Raw genomic sequence first — 12,243 nt, 5'->3', positions numbered from 1 at the left:
TGCCCCAACGAAACAGTGAGGTTGTCAATCTCACCGGCTTGCTGTAACAAAGGATTAACCGTATTGTGTGGAAGATGATTGTTTGCAGAAAACAAAGAGAACGATTGCAGAGATTGTATTTCAGTAAAGAGAATTGGACCGGGGTCCACAGTTCACTAGAGGTGTCTCTCCCATAAGATAAACAGCATGTTGGGTGAACAAATTACAGTTGGGCAATTGACAAATAAAGAGGGCATGACCATGCACATACATATCATGATGAGTATAGTGAGATTTAATTGGGCATTACGACAAAGTACATAGACCGCCATCCAACTGCATCTATGCCTAAAAAGTCCACCTTCAGGTTATCATCCGAACCCCCTCCAGTATTAAGTTGCAAAGCAACAGACAATTGCATTAAGTATGGTGCGTAATGTAATCAACAACTACATCCTTAGACATAGCATCAATGTTTTATCCCTAGTGGCAACAAGACAACACAATCTTAGAACTTTCTCACACTGTCCTGTGTGTCATTGCAGGCATGAACCCACTATCGAGCATAAATACTCCCTCTTGGAGTTACAAGCATCTACTTGGCCAGAGCATCTACTAGTAACGGAGAGCATGCAAGATCATAAACAACACATAGATATAACTTTAATAATCAACATAACAAGTATTCTCTATTCATCGGATCCCAACAAACGCAACATATAGAATTACATATAGATGATCTTGATCATGTTAGGCAGCTCACAAGATCCGACAATGAAGCACAATGGGGAGAAGACAACCATCTAGCTACTGCTATGGACCCATAGTCCAGGGGTAGACTACTCACACATCACTCCGGAGGCGACCATGGCGGCGTAGAGTCCTCCGGGAGATGAATCCCCTCTCCGGCAGGGTGCCGGAGGCGATCTCCTGGATCCCCCGAGATGGGATCGGCGGCGGCGGCGTCTCTGTAAGGTTTTCCGTATCGTGGCTCTCGGTACTGGGGGTTTCGCGACGGAGGCTATTTGTAGGCGGAAGGGCAGGTCAAGAGGCGGCACGAGGGCCCCACACCACAGGGCCGCGCGGCCAAGGGGGGCCGCGCCGCCCTAGGGTGTGGCCCCCTCGTGGCCCCTCTTCGACTCCTCTTCGGACTTCTGGAAGCTTCGTGGCAAAATAGGACCCTGGGCGTTGATTTCGTCCAATTCCGAGAATATTTCGTTACTAGGATTTCTGAAACCAAAAACAGCAGAAAACAAAGAATCGGCACTTCGGCATCTTGTTAATAGGTTAGTTCCAGAAAATGCACGAATATGATATAAAGTGTGCATAAAACATGTAGATAACATCAATAATGTGGCATGGAACATAAGAAATTATCGATACGTTGGAGACGTATCAGCATCCCCAAGCTTAGTTCTGCTCGTCCCGAGCAGGTAAAACGATAAACACGTATAATTTTCGGAGTGACATGCCATCATAATCTTGATCATACTATTTGTAAAGCATATGTAGTGAATGCAGCGATCAAAACAATGTATATGACATGGGTAAACAAGTGAATCATATAGCAAAGACTTTTCATGAATAGCACTTCAAGACAAGCATCAATAAGTCTTGCATAAGAGTTAACTCATAAAGCAATAATTCATAGTAAAGGCATTGAAGCAACACAAAAGAAGATTAAGTTTCAGCGGTTGCTTTCAACTTATAACATGTATATCTCATTGATATTGTCAACATAGAGTAATATAATAAGTGCAATATGCAAATATGTAGGAATCAATGCACAGTTCACACAAGTGTTTGCTTCTTGAGATGGAGAGAAATAGGTGAACTGACTCAACATTGAAAGTAAAAGAATGGTCCTCCATAGAGGAAAAAGCATCGATTGCTATATTTGTGCTAGAGCTTTGATTTTGAAAACATGAAACAATTTTGTCAACGGTAGTAATAAAGCATATGTATCATGTAAATTATATCTTACAAGTTGCAAGCCTCATGCATAGTATACTAATAGTGTCCGCACCTTGTCCTAATTAGCTTGGACTACCGGATCATCACAATGCACATGTTTTAACCAAGTGTCACAAAGGGGTACCTCTATGCCGCCTGTACAAAGGTCTAAGGAGAAAGCTCGCATTGGATTTCTCGCTATTGATTATTCTTCAACTTAGACATCCATACCGGGACAACATAGACAACAGATAATGGACTCCTCTTTTATGCATAAGCATGTAATCAACAATTAATAATTGTCTCATTTGAGATTGAGGATATATGTCCAAAACTGAAACTTCCACCATGGATCATGGCTTTAGTTAGCGGCCCAATGTTCTTCTCTAACAATATGCATGCTTAACCATAAGGTGGTAGATCGCTCTTACTTCAGACAAGACGAACATGCATAGCAACTCACATGAAATTCAACAAAGAGTAGTTGATGGCGTCCCCAGAAAACATGGTTATCGCACAACAAGCAACTTAATAAGAGATAAAGTGCATAAGTACATATTCAATACCACAATAGTTTTTAAGCTATTTGTCCCATGAGCTATATATTGTAAGGCGAATGACGGAATTTTAAAGGTAGCACTCAAGCAATTTACTTTGGAATGGCGGAAAATACCATGTAGTAGGTAGGTATGGTGGACACAAATGGCATAGTGGTTGGCTCAAGTATTTTGGATGCATGAGAAGTATTCCCTCTCGATACAAGGTTTAGGCTAGCAAGGCTTATATGAAACAAACACAAGGATGAACCGGTGCAGCAAAACTCACATAAAAGACATATTGAAAACATTATAAGACTCTACACCGTCTTCCTTGTTGTTCAAACTCAATACTAGAAATTATCTAGACCTTAGAGAAACCAAATATGCAAACCAAATTATAGCATGCTCTATGTATTTCTTCATTAATGGGTGCAAAGCATATGATGCAAGAGCTTAAACATGAGCACAACAATTGCCAAGTATCACATTACCCAAGACATTTATAGCAATTACTACATGTATCATTTTCCAATTCCAACCATATAACAATTTAACGAAGAAGAAACTTCGCCATGAATACTATGAGTAGAAACTAAGGACATACTTGTCCATATGCTACAGCGGAGCGTGTCTCTCTCCCATAAAGTGAATGCTAGGATCCATTTTATTCAAACAAAACAAAAAACAAAAACAAACCGACGCTCCAAGCAAAGCACATAAGATGTGATGGAATAAAAATATAGTTTCAGGGGAGGAACCTGATAATGTTGTCGATGAAGAAGGGGATGCCTTGGGCATCCCCAAGCTTAGACGCTTGAGTCTTCTCAATATATGCAGGGGTGAACCACCGGGGCATCCCCAAGCTTAGAGCTTTCACTCTCCTTGATCATGTTGCATCATACTCCTCTCTTGATCCTTGAAAACTTCCTCCACACCAAACTCGAAACAACTCATTAGAGGGTTAGTGCACAATAAAAATTAACATATTCAGAGGTGACACAATCATTCTTAACACTTCTGGACATTGCATAAAGCTACTGGACATTAATGGATCAAAGAAATTCATCCAACATAGCAAAAGAGGCAATGCGAAATAAAAGGCAGAATCTGTCAAAACAGAACAGTTCGTATTGACGAATTTTAAAATGGCACCAGACTTGCTCAAATGAAAATGCCCAAATTGAATGAAAGTTGCATACATACCTGAGGATCACTCACGTAAATTGGCATAATTTTCTGAGTTACCTACAGAGAATTTTGCCCAGATTCGTGACAGCAAAGAAATCTGTTTCTGCGCAGTAATCCAAATCTAGTATGAACTTTTCTATCAACGGCTTAACTTGGCACAACAAAACACAAAACTAAGATAAGGAGAGTTTGCTACAGTAGTAAACAACTTCCAAGACACAAAATAAAAACGAAGTACTGTAGGTAAAAACATGGGTTGTCTCCCATAAGCGCTTTTCTTTAACGCCTTTCAGCTAGGCGCAGAAAGTGTGTATCAAGTATTATCGAAGGGTGGTACTTCTACAGCGGGGTGCGGAGTTTTCTCAACCAGGCATTGTATATTAGATACATAAGTTTTAGCATCTCCCTTTTCATTGGTCTTAGGCGTGCTACTCTCATCAAACAGATTTTCAGGAACAAGCCAAGCATAGTTATTTTCTAGTGCATCATTCATAGCTAGGAGCTTACATGGTATTGGTGCTTTGATCTCCCCACCATCATCAATATTATTAGTGTATCTTATTCTATCCATGTCCATCTTTTCAAGGAGACTAACAAAATTAGTATGCGAACCAAGCATATTAAATTTAGCAAAGACCTTTCTAGCTTCTCTTGCTAGACCACCAAATTCTCTAAGAAGGGTTTCTAAAACAAAATCTTTCTTTTCCCCTTCTTCCATATCACCAAGTGTGAGAAACATGTGTTGGATTATAGGATTAAGATTGACAAATTTAGTTTCCAACAGGCGAACTAAATGCGCAGCAGCAATTTCATAAGTAGGCGCAAGGTCTACCAAGTGTCTATCTTCAAAATCTTCAATGGTACTAACATGATTGAAAAATTCTTCTATATTATTTCTCCCAACTATAGACCCACGTCCTACTGGTATGTCTTTTGTGGTAAAATTAAAAGGAAACATGATGAATCAAGTAAAGTAAATGCAAGTAACTAATTTTTTTGTGTTTTTGATATAGCAAACAAGATAGCAAATAAAGTAAAACTAGCAACTAATTTTTTTGTATTTTGATTTAGTGCAGCAAACAAAGTAGTAAATAAAACTAAGCAAGACAAAAACAAAGTAAAGAGATCGAGAAGTGGAGACTCCCCTTGCAGCGTGTCTTGATCTCCCCGGCAACGGTGCCAGAAATTTGCTTAATGCGTGTGGTTGACACGTCCGTTGGGAACCCCAAGAGGAAGGTGTGATGCGCACAGCGGCAAGTTTCCCTCAGTAAGAAACCAAGGTTTAATCGAACCAGTAGGAGTCAAGAAGCACGTTGAAGGTTGATGGCGGCGGGATGTAGTGCGGCGCAACACCAGAGATTCCGGCGCCAACGTGGAACCTGCACAACACAACCAAAGTACTTTGCCCCAACGAAACAGTGAGGTTGTCAATCTCACCGGCTTGCTGTAACAAAGGATTAACCGTATTGTGTGGAAGATGATTGTTTGCAGAAAACAGTAGAACAAGATTGCAAGAGATTGTATTTCAAGAAAGAGAATTGGACCGGGGTCCACAGTTCACTAGATCTGTCTCTCCCATAAGCTACACAGCAGGTTGGGTGAACAAATTCCAGTTGGGCAATTGACAAATAAAGAGGGCATGACCATGCACATACATATCATGATGAGTATAGTGAGATTTAATTGGGCATTACGACAAAGTACATAGACCGCCATCCAACCGCATCTATGCCTAAAAAGTCCACCTTCAAGTTATCATCCGAACCCTCCAGTATTAAGTTGCAAAGCAACAGACAATTGCATTAAGTATGGTGCGTAATGTAATCAACAACTACATCCTTAGACATAGCATCAATGTTTTATCCCTAGTGGCAACAAAGACAACACAATCTTAGAACTTTCACACTGTCCTGTGTCAATGCAGGCATGAACCCACTATCGAGCATAAATACTCCCTCTTGGAGTTACAAGCATCTACTTGGCCAGAGCATCTACTAGTAACGGAGAGCATGCAAGATCATAAACAACACATAGATATAACTTTGATAATCAACATAACAAGTATTCTCTATTCATCGGATCCCAACAAACGCAACATATAGAATTACATATAGATGATCTTGATCATGTTAGGCAGCTCACAAGATCCGACAATGAAGCACAATGGGGAGAAGACAACCATCTAGCTACTGCTATGGACCCATAGTTCAGGGGTAGACTACTCACACATCACTCCGGAGGCGACCATGGCGGCGTAGAGTCCTCCGGGAGATGAATCCCCTCTCCGGCAGGGTGCCGGAGGCGATCTCCTGGATCCCCTGAGATGGGATCGGCGGCGGCGGCGTCTCTGTAAGGTTTTCCGTATCGTGGCTCTCGGTACTGGGGGTTTCGCGACGGAGGCTATTTGTAGGCGGAAGGGCAGGTCAAGAGGCGGCACGAGGGCCCCACACCATAGGGCCGCGCGGCCAAGGGGGGGGGCGCGCCGCCCTAGGGTGTGGCCCCCTCGTGGCCCCTCTTCGACTCCTCTTCGGACTTCTGGAAGCTTCGTGGCAAAATAGGACCCTGGGCGTTGATTTCGTCCAATTCCGAGAATATTTCGTTACTAGGATTTCTGAAACCAAAAACAGCAGAAACAAAGAATCGGCACTTCGGCATCTTGTTAATAGGTTAGTTCCAGAAAATGCACGAATATGACATAAAGTGTGCATAAAACATGTAGATAACATCAATAATGTGGCATGGAACATAAGAAATTATCGATACGTTGGAGACGTATCAGTCCTTCACATAGAAAACCTGAGCCACCTCATTGGCTAGGACGAATGGTTCGTCTCTGTAACCAAGATTATTGAGATCCACTGTTGTTATTCCGTACAGCTGGTCTACCTTTACCCCTTTTCCATCAAGCTTGAACCATTTGCACCGAAACAAAGGGATCTTAAAAGAAGGTCCATAGTCAAGTTCCCATATCTCCTCTATGTAACCATAATATGTGTCCTTTTCCCCACTGTTAGTGTTTGTTGCATCAATGCGGACACCACTGTTTTGGTTGGTGCTCTTTTTATCTTGGGCGAACGTGTAGAAGGTATTTCCATTTATCTCGTACCCCTGGAAAGTCAGTATAGTCGAAGATGGTGACCCGGCCAACAAGTACAACTGATCTCCAATATCGTTGTTATTAATGAGATGTGTTCGGAGCCAACCGCCGAATGTCTGCATATGTTTATGTGTAATCCAGTCTTCGATCGCCCCGGATATTCAGAGCGTACAATATTCTTGTGATCAGTGATATACGGGGCCACCAAGGTGGAACTTTGTAGAACTGTGTAGTGTGCTTGAGTGAAAGAAATGCCGTCCCTACATATCATTGATTTCCTTCCTAGCGTGCCTTTTCCACTTAGTCGCCCCTCATGTCGGGATTCAGGAACACCAATCGACTTAAGGTCAGGAATAAAGTCAACACAGAACTCGATGACCTCCTCTGTACCATAGCCCTTGGAGATGCTTCCTTCTGGCCTAGCACGGTTATGAACATATTTCTTTAAGACCCCCATGAACCTCTCGAAGGGGAACATATTGTGTAGAAAGATAGGACCGAGGATGGCAATCTCTTCGACAAGGTGAACCAGCAGATGTGTCATAATATTGAAGAAAGATGGTGGAAACACCAACTCAAAGCTAACAAGACATTGCACCACATCCTTCTGTAACCTTGGAAGACTAGCTGGATCGATTACCTTCTGAGATATTGCATTAAGGAATGCACATAGCTTCACAATGGGTATTCGAACATTTTCTCGCGAAGCCCCTCGGTGCAACCTAAGAAGTCACGTCATAATAATGTGGCAGTCATGCGACTTCAGGTTTTGGATTTTTTTCTCCGCCATATTTATAATTCCCTTTATATTTGATGAGAATCCAGACGGCACCTTGATACTGTAAAGGACTTCAAAAAAGATTTCCTTCTCTGCTTTGGTAAGAGTGTAGCTGCCAGGACTTAAGCGACTCCCTGCATCCTTGTAATTCTGTTCTTGCTTGTTCTTTGGGACTTTCATACGATACTGGTCCTCCCTTGCTTCTGGTGTATCTTTTGTCTTCCCATACATGCCTAAGAAGCCTAGAAGGTTCACGCAAAGATTCTTCGTCACATGCATCACGTCGATTGAAGAGCGGACCTCTAGGACTTTCCAATAGGGTAGATCCCAAAATATAGATTTTTTCTTCCACATGGGTGCGTGTCCGGTAACGACGTCTTTCGGAACAGATTGGCCGCCAGGACCCTTTCCAAATATTACTTTTATGTCCTTGACCATATCAAGTAAAGCATCACCGGTACGGAGTTCAGGCTTCTCCCGGTGATCTGCCTCACCTCCGAAATGATTGCCTTTCTTTCTGACAGGGTGCCTCTTTGGAAGAAATCGACGATGCCCCAGGTACACAACCTTCTTACATTTATTCAAATAAGCACCTTCGGTCTCATCTAAGCAGTGCGTGCATGCATTGTATCCCTTGTTTGTCTGTCCTGAAAGGTTACTAAGAGCAGGCCAATCATTGATGGTCACGAAAAGCAACGCTCGTAGGTTAAATGACTCCTGTTTGTACTCATCCCATGCATGTACACCTGGTTTGCTCCACAACTGTAAGAGTTCTTCAAATAATGGCTGTAGGTACACATCAATGTCGTTGCCGGGTTGCTTTGGGCCTTGGATGAGCACTGGCATCATAATGAACTTCCGCTTCATGCACAACCAAGGCGGAAGGTTATAGATACATAGAGTTACAGGCCAGGTGCTATGACTACAGCTCTGCTCCCCAAAAGGATTCATTCCATCTGTACTTAGACCAAACCTTAAGTTCCTCGCGTCATCTGCAAAGTCCGGGAACTCTCTATCGATTTTCCTCCACTGCGACCCATCAGCGGGGTGTCTCAGCATCTCGTCTTTCTTACGCTCTTCTTTGTGCCATCGCAACAACCTGGCATGCTCTTTATTTCTGAACAGACGTTTCAACCGTGGTATTATAGGAGCATACCACATAACCTTGGCAGGAACCCTCTTCCTAGGGGGCTTGCCCTCAACATCACCAGGGTCATCTCGCCTGATGTTATACCGTAGTGCAGTGCATACCGGGCATTTTTCCAAATTTTCTTACTCAGCGCGGTAGAGGATGCAGTCATTAATGCATGCATGTATCTTCAGCACCTCCAATCCTAGAGGGCAGAGAACCTTCTTTGCTTCGTACGCATCGTCAGTAATTCGTTATCCTTTGGAAACCTCCTCTTCATTATTTTCAGTAACTTCTCAAATGGCTTGTCACATATACCAGCCTCTGCCTTCCATTGCAGCAATTCCAGTGTGGCACCGAGCTTTGTGTTGCCATCTTCGCAATTTATTGGGTATAACTTCTTTTTGTTATCATCTAACATGGCCTTTAACTTTCGCTTCTCGATTTCAGTTTCTGCATCTCTGTGTGCATCAACGATGGCCCGACGAAGATCATCATCAACGGGCTCATCTCGATGCCTCTTCATCTTGATCACCTCCTCCGCCTCTTCATCTTCATCATGCCCCGTTGCGATATCACCGTAGTTAGGGTACATATCATCATCCTCTTCTTCTTCGTCGTCGTCTTCCATCATAACCCCTCTTTCTCCATGCTTGGTCCAACAATTATAGCTGGGCATGAAACCTTTCCAAAGCAGGTGGGAGTGAATGACTTGCCATTCAGGGTATTGCTTTAAGTTCTGGCAATCAACACATGGACAACACATATAACCATCCGCCCGTGGGTTTTCCTCATCCACACGGATAAATTCTTTTAGGCCAGTAGTGAACTGGTTCATACGTCGGTCAACTTTCATACATTGTCGCCGGTTCATCTACATCAAATAATTAAGTTTATCAAAAAACCATTACAAAACATCATAATATATATATATATATATATATATATATAGTGGATATTAGCACCGTACAAATGAAAGGGTAAAGTTGTTTAACCTTGATCGAGGAGGGAAAGAAAGAGGAGAAAGCTTAAGTGTCGCTCCGGCACCTCATCTCATTTTTGTTTTGTGTAAAATCAAGCGAAATCATTCTCTCAGACATTTCATCGAGCACCTTGTGTGCATGCCAAAGAAATGCAAGGTAGCACTCAACACACACACCTTTCTCCTAGAAAAAATGAAGTGAGTTGACTGGTTGGAGGTGAGCTGAGCTGAAATAGGGCTGGGGACCTTTTACACCGGTTCGTGTTACGAACCGGTGCAAATGAGCTATCTTTTGCACCGGTTCGTAACACGAACCGGTGCTAAAGGTTCCTCGGCTGACACGTGCCTGGCGACGCTCATTTGCACCGGTTCGTAACACGAACCGGTGCAAAAGGTCCCTCGGTCGGCTGCGCACCACGAACCGGTGCTAATGACCCCTTTTAGCACCGGTTCGTGCCAAATCCGGTGCAAAAGCCATTTGGGACAAAAAAACCAAAGCCCTTGTTTCTACTAGTGAAAATCAAGGCAAAACTCTCCCAAAAATAAATTGAGCATGAATGTGTTGCTATTTAGTAGAAATTTGCAACAACGGCATGATAGTCTTTCTAATGAGACTTGACGGTCAACTGACAAAACTGATATTCTTTTTTTTTCTCCCATTTGATGTCATTCTCATAAGTCATGACCACAAATACTTTCATGGAGCGACAACTTTTTAATGTTCTTTAAGCATTTCGTCCTAAACTTACTTAGACATCCTACATGCCTTCCGTTCCAAAGTACTAGTATCTTGAATATATCGGGATTATATATGGACTGAAATGAGTGAACCGATACGCTGAAATGGGTGAAACTATATAGATGCTTCGAATCTTGGTTCCAACAAGGAGGCGGCGACACGCGGCCGTTAACATGTGTGCCGACATCTCTGGGAATCTCCTCGCCTGCGTGGCCAGTTGTTAATCGTAGTTTAGGGCACTTCTAATTATTCGTGCAGGTGAGGTACGTACGTGCTGGCCCTGCCAGTGTACGCATCATCGAGCAACTGACGTGACGACTGACGAGGAGTTAGTTTGTCAGTCTGTCACGCTGCGGCCTGCGGCTGCGCCCACCGTTGTACGGGATCTATCGGCCAAGGCCGGCATCAGCTCTCGCCGTCGCCGTCGCGGCCACACCTGTTCTGCCCTTTCGAGGTACAGCGGTAGGACGCCAAGTTCACGTGTGGCCTCGTGGCTATTAGGTGTCGGCATCCATCATCTGTAGTTCTGTACGTCCGGGCGGCGCGGCCGGCTCTTGGGCATCTTCATGGATCGTCTTGCGCGCCGCTTTGAGCACTCTGCAAGTCCTGACTCAGGTCCCTAGTGATGAGTTGATGACAGCATCAAATGTGTGCCCACTAAACTCGTATTGTAGGGCTAATCGTTGATCCATCTCTCCAGCTCCATTATATTCAGAGAAGAAACCCCCGGAGTGTTTTGTAGCCCTTGTAAACGAAAATCTTCAACAATCAATTTTAAGAGGTGTCCTCCGGTGTTCCCCTCACCTCATTCACCATCGAAGTTGAAATGATAAGTTAGCCTACAAAGGTGTATCAGAAAATCGAACCGTGAGTAGACTACAGAAAAGAGGAGGGGGGGGCACCGACGCAAACACCTAATCCAAACAACCCTCACGGCAATTTAAGGAGCCGCCAAACATCAACCCAGAACAAGGTCATTTTTCTTATGAAACGAGAGCAAAAGTTTTGTCCCGATATATTGATTAAGAAGAAACTTACAAGAAAATAAAGGTTTGCGTTATTACAAGATTACTCTCGCGGCATTAAAAGACCCACCTAATCCAAACAACCCTCACGACAATTTAAGGAGCCGCCAAACATCAACCAGAACAAGGTTTTTTTTTTAAACGAGAGCAAAAGCTTTGCCCGGATATATTGATTAACAAGAAACTTACAAGAAAGTAATGTTTGTGACTTATTACAAGATTACTCTCGTGGCATCAAAAGACCCAAACTCTTCGCACCCGCTAACACCCATAAACTAGCTTCCCTAGTGATCTTATTGACGACGACTTGCGAAGGCGGGTGCTTGTTTTTGAACACCCTATCATTTCGCTCACTCCAAATTTTCCAAATGATGAGCATAGTGAGGGAGGCCATTGCTTTGTGGTTTTGCCCCGAAGACATCATGTTCCACCAATCCGGGAAAGAGAGGTCCACCCAAAGGTTTATGTGAAGTTCGTTGATGCCAACCAAACTTTGGCCTTTTCCCAAAGTCGCAAAGTAAAACGACAATGAATAAAGAGGTGGCCAACGAACTCCATGCATTGCTTGCATAATGAGTATAGGCCACCAACCCCTCTTGCATAATGGGCATAGGCCACAAGGCCACAGAATGGCAAGCAAGACGATCCCAAAATCGATAACCTATCACAACCTGAAACGGAGACCTAGGACTATTGCTTCTCTTTTCTGCCCAAAACACAACGATGAGCGTCACAAGTCGCAACACCACAACATCATATGAACGGAGTGATCCTCATTAGGATGTGCTTTAAGGTACTCCTGCGACGCACATCCACCATGTCTCGGAGCTTCAG

This window comes from Lolium perenne, chromosome 3 (genome assembly GCF_019359855.2).
Source record: "Lolium perenne isolate Kyuss_39 chromosome 3, Kyuss_2.0, whole genome shotgun sequence".
In the NCBI taxonomy this organism is placed as follows: Eukaryota; Viridiplantae; Streptophyta; class Magnoliopsida; order Poales; family Poaceae; genus Lolium; species Lolium perenne.
This window is presented reverse-complemented; position numbering follows the sequence as displayed.